The sequence below is a fragment of the Sebastes umbrosus genome, chromosome 4 (genome assembly GCF_015220745.1).
Source record: "Sebastes umbrosus isolate fSebUmb1 chromosome 4, fSebUmb1.pri, whole genome shotgun sequence".
Lineage (NCBI taxonomy): Eukaryota > Metazoa > Chordata > Actinopteri > Perciformes > Sebastidae > Sebastes > Sebastes umbrosus.
In genome coordinates this window covers 11,898,145-11,910,483 of record NC_051272.1, presented here as the reverse complement: position 1 = coordinate 11,910,483, position 12,339 = coordinate 11,898,145, and the positions used below count along the sequence as shown (strand labels likewise).

The 12,339-nt window shown below is 38.9% G+C and overlaps 1 protein-coding gene and 2 long non-coding RNA genes across 5 annotated transcripts in view; 2 read left to right on the top strand and 1 right to left on the bottom strand.

Moving 5' to 3' along the window:
• LOC119486384 overlaps positions 1-9,562 on the bottom strand; it is a 26,751-nt gene extending 17,189 nt beyond the window's left edge. The window contains exon 1 of the long non-coding RNA XR_005206514.1: positions 9,267-9,562. This is a non-coding gene — a long non-coding RNA (uncharacterized LOC119486384). The remainder of the gene's footprint in view (positions 1-9,266) is intronic.
• The window catches only part of dgkzb (diacylglycerol kinase, zeta b), a 269,194-nt gene that overhangs the window by 86,840 nt on the left and 170,015 nt on the right, over positions 1-12,339 (top strand). The gene's annotated exons all lie outside the window — the stretch shown is intronic.
• LOC119486395 overlaps positions 1-12,339 on the top strand; it is a 25,147-nt gene extending 12,808 nt beyond the window's left edge. Inside the window, exons 2-3 of the long non-coding RNA XR_005206525.1 lie at positions 1,090-1,101; positions 12,238-12,339. This is a non-coding gene — a long non-coding RNA (uncharacterized LOC119486395). The remainder of the gene's footprint in view (positions 1-1,089; positions 1,102-12,237) is intronic.

The following is a 12,339-nucleotide window of genomic DNA, read 5'->3' as shown; positions in this document are numbered from 1 at the left end:
AGAAAACTGTTACAAAATAATATCTAAAACAACGAGGATCTGCATCCTTATATCTCGACAAACGTACAGGTTTGGAATGTTGATGTCAAATATAGTCAACAACTGTAAACTAAAAATCTAAAAAGTGCTGCACTTGGTCGACTTCATTCAAAAGTGCTAATCTAATAAACTGTTTCTGTAGCAGCATATTTTGTTCAGATAAGTTGGAAAAGTTACTTGCCCATACAGTATTACAGTATTTAAATATGGATAAATTAAACATAATTTAATGTTTAAGAGTATGTCTGTCCCAAAGTTAACGCGATAATAAAGCATTAATACAAATTCGTTTTAACGCCACTAATTTCTTTAACGCATTAACACAATGTCATACTAGGTTGTCATGAAGGAGGCTAAAATAACGCTCTAAACTTGCGCTAAATTTGGCGGGAAAAAAACTCTCGTGGTGATTTTCAAAGGGTTCCTTTGACCTCTGACCTCCAGGTATGTGAATGAAAATGGGTTCATGGTTACCCACGAGTCTCCCTTTACAGACATGCCCACTTTATGATTGTGTTGTTGTTATTGATTTCCAATAATAAATATATACATACATTTGCATAAAGCAGCATATTTGCCACTCCCATGTCGATAAGAGTATTAAATACTTGACAAATCTCCCTTTAAGTACATTTTGAACAGATAAAATGTGTGATTAATTTGCGATTAATCACAATTACTATGGACAATGATGCGATTAATCGTGATTAAATATTTTAATCGACAGCCCTGGTTAGACACTTGTATTGTGTACAAAACCTAACCTTTCTTAGGTACATAATCACATTTAATTTTTTTGGTTTTAAGTCTTTTTAAAATTAAACTGTATAAATCAATTTAATCCTGCCCTCATGTTGTTGTAGTGTTTTGTGTTATTTTGTCCGTATGTAACAAATATAAATAAAGTGTTAAACAAACTACATGTGTGACTTCTAACACAACAACAATCAGCTGCATCATGAGAAAAGACCCTTAAAAATGTAACTTCCACTGAATCTACATGATGGATGTCTATATAAATTCAGATCATAAAGTATTTATAGAAATGAGGTGTGTGTGTGTGTCTGTTTGGTTGATGTTGGTTTGACCTTCTGCGGTTTATTGAGTTTATTTCAGATATTTATTCCAGCATGTTGAAAGCTCAGAAGGTCAGAAGAGAATAAATTAAATTCAGTCGGTGGATGATGTGAATGTGTTCAGATAATCCTGGAGCTGAGGAAGGAGGAAGATTACATCGTTCCGGTCTGGATTATACTGGGGAGCTCACTGGGAGGCCTGCTGCTACTGGCCTTACTGGTCCTGGCACTATGGAAGGTGGCAGTATTTCCATTTTATGCTATTTTATACTTCTACTCTTCTACATCTCAGAGGGAATATTAGACTTTTTACTGCACTACATTTATCTGACAACTTTAGTTACTTTACAGATTCAGATTATTAATACAAAGTAAAATAAATGATGATGTGTTATTATAGATTAAACTACCATCAGTATATAAAGTCATTAGAAATAGCTCCACCTTTACCAGCTGCAACATTAAAGTGATGGACGCATAATGCATCAATAATTATAATACAATAATATAATATAGATCATTCTGCAGAATGAATACTTTTACTTTCTGGTACTTTACATACTTTTGATGAAAATACTTTATACTTTTACTGAAGTAAAGTTTGAATGCAGGACTTTCTGACTCATGTAACAGAATATTTTTTACACTGTGGTTTACTACTTTTACTTAAGTTACTTCTTCCACTACTGCATCCAGTCACAGGTAAGATTCTTCTGTAGTATCCCCGACGTTTTTCACAGAAGCTTATTTATTTCTTATTTAGCCGTCGCTGTCTTGGTTTTTGGTCATTGCCATATTGTTTTTTTGGCCATAACCATCTTGATTTTTGTCATTGCATCTTGCCGTCACCATCTGGTTTTGGCCGGCCATCTTGTTTTGGGCCGCACCATCTTGGTTTTTGGCCGTCGCCATCTTGGTTTTTGGCCGTCACCATCTTTTTTTTTGGCCTTCACCATCTTGTTTTGGGCCTCCCATTTGGTTTGGCTGTCACCATCTTGTTTTTTTGCAACCAGAAGTGACACGAGAGGGTGGAGCTAATTACAACCAAACGCTGAATAAGATGTTTTTAGGTGACCAAAATGTTATAATTAACTTTGCTGAAGTGAAAACACACTGTGAAAGGGTTAAAGTTCTGAGAGAAAATAAAGGACAACTCCCAGACCGGACGACGCCGTGGTAGTGACCTGTCAATCACAAGGCATCCCCTGCTTTATGGTCTGTTTGACTCTAAATGGGACCATAATTTACTAAATGAACATCATGTTGTATTGAAGAAGACTTGAAACTAGCGATTGAGACCATAAACTCATGTTTACAATGTTTACTGAGGTAATAAATCAAGTGAGCAGTAGGCTCATTTTCTCATAGACTTCTATACAATCAGACTTCTTTTTGCCACCAGAGGAGTCGCCCCCTTCTGGCTACTTGAGAGAATGCAGGTTTAAGGCACTTCAGCATTGGCGTCACTTTTGGACTGCCTTGTGGCAAATAATGGAAATTTAAAACCGTTACCAACAGTTATCGTGTGTGAAGTGAAATGTTGTCAATCATGCTGTCAGTTGAAGTGCATTTCAAACCATAAATGTGTCTGCTTTCTGCTCAGCTCGGCTTCTTCACAGACGGAGGAGACAGGAAGAGAAGGAGCAGCCTGTAGCCAATGGGAAGGCAGCAGAGGAGCTATAATGTGTGGGCGACGACGACGCTGCGTTCGTTTGGTCCTCGTCAACTTGTAAAGTCACAAAATTTATGATATGAGTTGAACTGTGTCCAACGTGTAACTTCTTGGTGTGAAACAGAACTTTCTGACTTTATGAGTTGATGAGGAACACTTGAATGCATCACAAGCCTCCACCTGTAACTCAGGGACCCCCTGCCCCAATCAGCCAATCAGCCAATCAGCCAATCAGCCAATCAGCCACGCCCGAACATATGAACATGTTCCAGTTAATCAAAAGGGTCGTCGTGTGGCTCTACGCATCCTGTCAGCTGATGAACAAACCCATCCAGCTCATCTACGAACCAGCAAACTGCTCACCAGCACCAACCACAAGAGAACAAGTCAAGTTTATTTAAAGTGCTTTAATCACAACGACGTGTCGCAACTAGGGCTGTCAATCAATTCAGATATTTAATCATGATTAATCGCAAATTAATCACACATTTTTTATCAGTTCAAATGTACCTTAAAGTTAACAACACAAAACAATGACATATGTTGTTCAGAAACCCTCACAGGTACTGTGAGTGTGCTGACTTGACTATGACTTGCCCCAAACTGCATGTGATTATCATAAAGTGGGCATGTCTGTAAAGGGAGACTCGTGGGTACCCATAGAACCCATTTTCATTCACATATCTGGAGGTCAGAGGTCAAGGGACCCTTTTGAAAATGACTATGACAGTTTTCCTCGCCAAAATTCAGCACGACTTCGTAGTATTATTCAACCTCCTTCATGACAAGCTAGTATAACATTGTTGGTACTGATGGATTCCTTAGGTTTTCTTATTTCATATGATACCAGTATCTTCACTCTAGCTTTAAGAATGAGTCCGCTACAACCTAGGAAAAAACGATTGCGTTAATGCGTTAAAGAAATAGGTGGATGAATGAAGCAGCTGAAACAGGTGTACAGTCGGCGGTTTTCATATCACAAGTTTCAAATCAATCCCCAGTTTAAAATACTTATTTTGTGTTATAAGAAGGTAGAGAGGAAGACACTAGAGCTTCAGTTACTGTGTGATTTTACTCATATTTCAGTCCCCAAAAAATGGAACTAACCAAACATATTGTTTTTAAAAAGAAGTTTGGACCTAAAGCGTAGCACCGCGTAACCAAGAACAAATCTCGATGTACATCCTCTGAAGGGACCGCTGATACAAATGAGCTTAAAGCTAACTCGGTGTTATTTTATTCTAATAAACGAAGGTGAATGTGCCTAAAATGGCTGTTGTGAACTTGTGCTGCATTGAAAATACTGTGTGCACAAGTGATTTAAGTCGAGCGGGTCAAAGTTGAACAAGCCAAAGACATACAGGAATCCATTTCTGCGGTGGTCTCCCTACACAACACAGTCTCACGGCAGTTTGTGAAATAGTCACGGGATTTAAGCTTTTTGATTCTTGTACATAGACACACTATTTTACGTATTTTTTTCGTGACACTCAGCGTTTTCCTACGAGTGTCCAGCAACACGTGACGCACGTGTCAATTTCCGCTCCAGTCTTTTCAAAATAAAATGACTTAGTTAGGTTTCGGAATAGATCGACTTGGTAAGGTTTAGGCAACAAAACGACTTAGTTAGGTTTAGGAAAAGATCATAGTTTGGGTCAAAATAACTCCAGAAGTGCTGTAACTTCAGTACGGAAGTTATTTGAAAAATAGATCGACTTTGACCTCTGGTTTCACACGGGACACAAACAGCGGTCTCCTGGTGAAAATCTGGTGTTTTTTGACCCACCCCGACCTCCTCCTTACGTGGCGTGCGGGATCTCTTTACTTCCTGGTTCACAATTACATGGATTAAATAGATTTTGTGATGACCATAACAAAAAAAATGGTGTCTTTGAATCAATACTTTAAATTGTATGACTATTTCACGAACTGCTGTGCGACTGGGCTGGGTCACCATAACCTAATGACCACAAAGTAATCATCATTAATCGGTCGCCATCACAAACAGAACATGTGTCTGCTAACCGTGTTAACTTGTGACTCGAGGCTGAATGCATCGTGGTTGCTCGCAGTGACGGCAGCTGTGTCCTCGAAAAAATGTCTTCAATCTCACTTAAATCAATTTTAAATACATACTCCTCTGTGTTTATTATCTACGCCAACATTTACATTAGTTACTACGAGCAACCTGGACGCATTTGGCTGCCACAACGGTAACGGCGGCGTCGCTAGATGGAGGAACACACAAAGTGAACAGAGTTGTCTAGTTTCCAGTGACAGGGATCTTTTCAACTGCTGCATACGTGGTTCGGAAAAATGTTGTAAAACCTGAGAAACCTGTGTGACCGCGTGTGTCACCTGATGCCTCATGATGATGTAATCTCAACAATGAAGCTGGTGAGTTAAACCGACGGGAGACGTGATGCAAAATAAGAATTTATTTTATTCACAGTGCAGAGATGAACACACTGTGTCACACCAACAGCAGTGTTTAACACAGAGGGCAGATTAATAAGATATGAGACAACACAAGACTACCTAAGAGGGCTGATTTTATTTTATTTTCCTTTTTTATACTAATGGAAATTGTAAATGCATCTTATGAACACATTGTATATTATTTCTGAATTTATATCAGATGCACTTTTGTTGTATAAAGTCCACTCTTTTTGTAAATATGTGTGAATTATTAAAAGGATTGTGGCATTATTGTTTGATATGAAGCAGTTTGTACTGATGTGTGATGCCGCTCCGCCCAGAAATGAACTCCATGTGTTCACTATGTCTGTTAATACTGGAATAAAGACGAGACACATACAAGCTGTGTGCTATGTGGTGCTTCATTAGATTTGTAGTCAATTTCTCATGAAATTAAAAAAATCTCTTTTAGTGATTTTTAATTGATGAGGCAGAAATGCACAAAGAAATGAAAAAGGAAATGGATAAAGAAACGTATAAAGAAAAGAATACAGAAATAAATAAGTTTGGGGAAATAAATAAGGGGTGAAATGCAAAGTGAAAATCGTGCAGAAATAAATAAATAAATAAATAAAAACTAAAGTGCTAAAATTAATACATTTAAAGAATTATGAAAATAAATAAATAAAAGAGAAAATTAAACAGAAGAGTGAATAAATAAGGGAATTAATACAAAGATAATAGGAAGTAAATTAATTTTAATATTATTTTTACTACATTCGATGACATATTTATTTATCGAGTCATTTATTTTTGGCAGATTTCATCCTCCATAGAGAGACAATGCCAGCTTAGAAAAGAGGAAAGTCAGTTTGATCTGCCTGAGAGACTCAATGTTGACGTTGAGTCCTGAGGGTGGTGAAGTAAAAACACATAAATCTCCTCATGAGGGTGGAAAATGTCGTCTTAGTGGAGGATTTAGACAACATAAAATCTGCTAAACTTGAGTTTCAGTAACATAAACATCACGTCTGTGACTGTCTTTGAGTGACTTGAGCGTAGTTCGTCCACAGAGAGAAACACACCAGTGAGTGAGCCTTAAAAGCTCTGAACACAGGTGTTCTCCATGTGGCTGATTAGACTCCATCTGCTCAGGTGGAAGGTGTTTGGAGTGATGCTGGGAATCACAGGAGGCCACCAAACTCCATTTAGAAATACAAATAACAATGGTGAATTTGTTTTTCTTTTTATCATATTTATATATTCTGTCTTATGACTTGAGCTCTGCCTTTTGACTGTATGAACTTGAGAGAAAAGAGAAAAAAACACCCCAGTTCAGTTGCTTTTGGTGAATTGTGTAAATTCATGAGCAAAAGGTGTTGTCAGATTGAGCGTTTTGTTTTAGTTTAATTGGGCCGGTAGGGCTGGGTATCAGTACAAGTCCAGATCTAGAAATCACATTCGTCAATCAGTGGTCTTCCATTTAATGCGACGTGTGATTGGCCAGCCCAGTCGCACAGCTGTTCGTCAAATAGTCACAAAATTTCAAATTTTAAAACTCTTTCCTGAATAAAAATGAAAAATTGGGGAATTGAGTGTGAATTTTTCATTCACATCTATCCAGCATGTTTGCAAAGACTCTAAAATCCACCTGGAGTCAGTCTGAAGTGAACGCATCACAAGAATTAAGAAAAACAAAATTTCAATTTATGTATTCATTCATTTAGCTTTCAGTTAATTTTATCCCCTGACAATCTGATCTAAAAAGCTTTATTCACTCTGACATGTGTAATTGAGGTGGATAGTACTTACTACATACTATTTTATTGTAGTGAAATGTTTCTTACAAGTTCAAATTGAAAGATATTTAGTCTAGAAAGTGTCAGAATCAGCCTTTAAAACCAGGACGTGACCTGTGAGAACACCTGTGTAGGTACATTCAGACTAAAACATTCAGAATAAATGAATAACAGGAGAACGCTGGTGAATGCAGACAGAAAACTTTTAATTTGACAGCATTCATTCTGCAGGAAGTTCAACCACAGCTGACATCTTCTGACGTTTCATCAACACATGGAGAATCTTTGGCTTCATTTCAGCCTCAGAAAACTGGTTAAAAACTCAAAGTGTTTCCAGCTCCATCAGGACAGAATCAGACTCACAGCAGTGTTAAATAAAAACTCTGAGTTAAAAATAAAATTAGCATCATGAATGGCACATTATCATCACCTCAAACCCCCTCCAGTAATGCCCGACCAATGGGCTCTGCTGGACAGATACAGTTATTGATCAGAAGGACAGACGCTGCGTTTGCATGTTATAACGGAAAAGTCTGACAACTGTTGCATCACATGCTGCTTTTGTTCAGAAAAATCAAACCCGGAATACAAACACTAAACAACTTTTCCTCCACCTGATTATTAGAGAATCACAACACTGGCTGCAGCAAAACCAGCTTCTAAAACAGGAAACAGGTGAGACATAACCCCGACGGTTCAGTTTGAATCAACAGATTAAATACGTGTTTAGACAGTTTTCAGAGAGTTGTGCTGAGTGGTCCCGATGGATTTTGTGAATGTTCTCCAGACTTTTAAATGTTAGACTCTTTAGCCGGACCGCAGAGTGCCAGCCCTGCAAACACAAGAGTCTGACACTGAGTGATGAAGTCACACGATTGGTCGGCCGAGTGTTGGAGTTTCCTCGTTGGCCGTTGCTCTTTCAACATGAAAAGGCGGGAACAGTCCTTTATGCAGATGTTAGGGTGGGAAAAAAATCGATTCACCTATGTATCACAATTCTTTTTTTTTTTTTTTTTTGCGATTTTGAAATAGATTTTTTAATGCCAGAATTGATATATTTGCTTCATTTGAGTCAATGTGGAGGCAGAAGGAAGTTACCGCTTTTATTGTTGTAGTCTGAGTAACGTGACGTCTTATCCGTTCCGTATCCCTCAACCAAATCAAACCGCAGCGAGAAAGTAGAAAACGGCGGAGGGTCTGCGTGGATACGACCGGCACCCTCACATTTTAAATCCAGCGTGCTAAACTCTACACATCCAGTAAAGTATGGAAACACTTTGGGTTTCACACATTGCAGGAAAAGTAGAGCTAGACATCATGGCTAAAGCTGCATGCTAACTCTGTCATGGACAGGAAACGTTATCGTATCGCGGTAACGTGCGGTCAAGCCGCCGCCACTCTCATCTCCGTGGTCAAATGGGCCGACGCTACAACTGTAGAGCACCCATATACTGACATTTATGTTAAATGCATTCAAACGGCCCCGATGGAGCTGACCATGGATGTATAAAGAGAACGGAGCTGACGGGAGAGCTAGAGACCACCTTGGAGAAGTTAGAGGAAGTATACACGTGGACTACGTCCGCTTTTCAAAATAAGGTGTTAACAAAGGGAACTGTATATAAAAATACATATATGGACATAAGATTGATTGGATTATATTCACCAGAAGTATAAAACATTACATGCCCCTTATAAATTAAAAAGAAAATACCACTAATTTGTGAGGGAATGTCTTTATTCTTTGATTTTTTGGTTGCTGGAAAAAATTAATAAATAATTGCTGACAATGACTGATATATATTTGACTTCAGGACATCTCTGACTACATACATGCTGAAAATCAAACATTTTTACTGGATTAATTTAGATATTTTCCAAAGTAAAAGTCCCTAGAAGTGTATGTATCATCTTTTCCCCCATGGTCTAGTGTTAAAAAGACAAAAAAAAACAAAAATCACAATAAATCATAATATCGAATCGCAATACTTAAAAATCACAATACATATCGAATCGGCACCCAAGTATCGTGACGGTATCGAATCGGTAGATAGGTGAATTGTCCAGCCCTACTGACCGTACAGGGTCAAGACATATACTCGGTTTGGACGAGTCTTTTTTTGGACTCTGAGCGACGTTCATAAGAAATCTGCAAGTTGATGGAATATATCATGTGCAGAAGCTCGTTTCTCTGATAAATCCATCCTCTGTGGCCGAGCTGCTGCAGCGAAAACCTCCAAAAATAATCTAACTAACTAAAACCTCTTTGGGGAGTGCAGATGCACTGATTTGCTGGGTGAGCTACTTCTGGAGGAAACAGAAAAGGTATCAGTGCACCTCCAGTGAAGAGCTAATGAACCTCCTGCAAAGAAGTACTTTTCCTCCCTGCAGGTTTCCACATGTACAGAAGGAAAGATCAAGCAAACAGCTTTGTTATCGTCTCATCTGCGGCGGGTTTTAGGTACGATCGGCCGGTTTTAAAAAGAGCTTCGTAAGATTAATGAGCCCTCAGAGGAGCTTCTAATCCTTCTATCTCCACCCTCAAAAGTCTGGATTTAACAAGGCTGTCGCCATGTTGGTTTTTTGGCCGTCACCATCTTGTTTTTTCCCGTCGCCATCTTGTTTTTTTTTGCAACCAGAAGTGACACGAGAGGGTTGAACCCAGTACAACTGAATGCTGAATTTTCAGGTGAATGTTAACAATGAAGTGAGCTAATTACAACCAACGCTGAAAATGTTATAATTAACTTTGATGAAGTGAAAACACACTGTGAAAGGGTTAAAGTTCTAAGACGAAAACACGGACAACTCCAAGACCGGACAACGCCGTGGTAGCGACCTGTCAATCACAAGGTAGCCCCGCCATAAAGCATACCGTGTAAACAAACACAAGATTGTCAACCAGAAGACCTCTGTTTGTCCAGTGTGAAGCTAAAAGTAAAGTTGATTTATTTTGTCACGTGACTCGTCGATATAGTCAGCCCTGTGAGTTGTTCCTCAGTGAAGTTAATGTCAACCACCACCGTTTCCTATCCCTAACTAAGTGGTTGTGTTGTGCCTAAACCTAACTTCCTGTGAAAACGGAAGTTTATTTTGAAAGGACAAGGCGACCAAAAGTAACGCTAGAGGGGTACCCCGTGCGTTGGTCTCTGATGCCGAGGGGCACTGACCCGGAGGTCGCCCACTGGCAGGTGGTGGTTGTAGCCCACAGCCTTCTTAAATGAGTTGAAGTGAATGTTGAAGCTCGTCTGTATGAATGAAGTTGAATTCTACAGATTCAAACAGCTGTCCGGTATCCCATCTGTGTGGACATTTTAACTAGACTCACCCAGATGTTCGGTATTTCTACCGTCTGTGTGTGGAAAGTCTTGTCGTGGTCTTTTCCTCGCAGCAGAGATTCCCCACAGTGCTTTGTGTTGTCGTGTCTCTGTGTAATTGCTGCAGATGTGCGGGCCGGCTGCATGGAAACCTCGCTATAACGAGCTAACGCCGGCCAGCCGCCGTTAAACTGCGTCACTCCTCCATCACTTCATACCTTCATACCTTCCTCTCTACTTTCTTTCTCCTCATCTTCCCCCTGATCATCTGGACCGGATTAGACACACATATAGAGATGCATGCATGCACACACCCAATACGGCCACATGGTATCAAACGATCACGCTCCAGTGGACAGATAGAGGACAGGAGCCATGGTTGACGAAACCTGAGAGTTTATTTATTTCAGTGCAGACGTGGCGTTTCTATCATGAACTGAGCTGGACTGAAGCAGCTTACCTCAGCTCTCTGTGTGCTCATAAATCAAAAGTTCAGTTGTTAAACAGATGAGAAGGAGCTCTGCAGCTACACTCGGCATCCAACAACTAATAAGGAGCAGGAAATGCTCCACTTTATTAATCAGTCACAAAGAAGAAGAAGAAGTTATTACTCTGTTTAAAATGTAATTAGGAACACAACGTATTACATTACCTTTGCAGTATATTTTGGTCCTTTGTGTGCATTGTATTTGGACTTAAACAGCTTAATTAATAGTTTATCTGTTAACCCCTTAAAACTCTGGCGTGCCCAGCCGCTATTCTGTCTTTCAGAGGTTGTTGCAGGCTGAATTTTAAAGCTAGAGTGAAGATACTAGTATCATATGAAACTAAAAAACCTAATGAATCCATTGGTACCAACCATGTCATACTAGCTTTGAAGGAGGTTAAATAACACTCCAGTGTCCAGTTTTACTGGGGACTAGCACAGAAACTCTTCAGCCCCTATATACTATATATATATATATATATATATATATACTTGCATATATATATATATATATATATATATATATGCAGTATATATTACATTTTAAAGTTACAACCTCAGATCAAAAACAAAAGCACCACCAGTTTCTGCTTCATGAGTCACTTTAATTTTCCAGTTGAAGCTTTAATCTCATTTCTAATAAAGAATTACAGTGAACATATGATGTGAAATAAAATCTCTTTAACACTTTACATGAATAAACAAATCAATGTTTGAACCTGCTGTTCAAATACACAGAAACTTCACATTAAAGATATAATCAATAATCTTCTCGCTCTCTGAAGCTCTGTACGTGTTGCAACCTAGAAATATTTTATAATTTACATTTTATTGACCTAGAATAGATTTAAGTTATCTAAGAAGAAATATACACTACACTACACTATTATCTGATTTATGTTATTATCACGAGGTCAAAGTTCAGAGTGATGTGATGTCATCAGTCAGCGCAATGTTATTATTGAAAAGGTCAAAGTTCAGGCTGTGATGAGGTCATCAGTCAGCGCAGTAGCGATTAGGGAACGTGCTTGATGTTTTACATATGTGTGCGAGCGGTTCTGATTGCTTCGTGTAAAAGATAACTTCAACAGAACTGGGAAGAATAAAAGTTGCCAAAAGGAAGACGGAGTCATATGTCTTTAAGGGTGCAACATACGCCGCTGTTTCCTGTTGAAGGCAGTGGTGTCGGTCATCATCATCATCATCATCATCATCATCATCATCACATCACATCATCATCATCATCATCATCACATCATCATCATCATCATCATCATCATCCATCATCATCATCATCATCATCATCATCACATCATCATCATCATCATCTCATTTCATCCATCATACAGTCACAGAGACCTTCACTGGTAAAACCTTCAGTCATCACAGTGAATGTATGGAAACATCCTCTCAGTGAAAGTGTGTGAAGGTGTGTATGTGTGTGTTAGTATCAGGATCAGAGAACGACAGCTTTCCTTTGTTCCAGTCCAGATTCACTCTGATCCTCTGGAACTTCTTCTGCACTACGAGA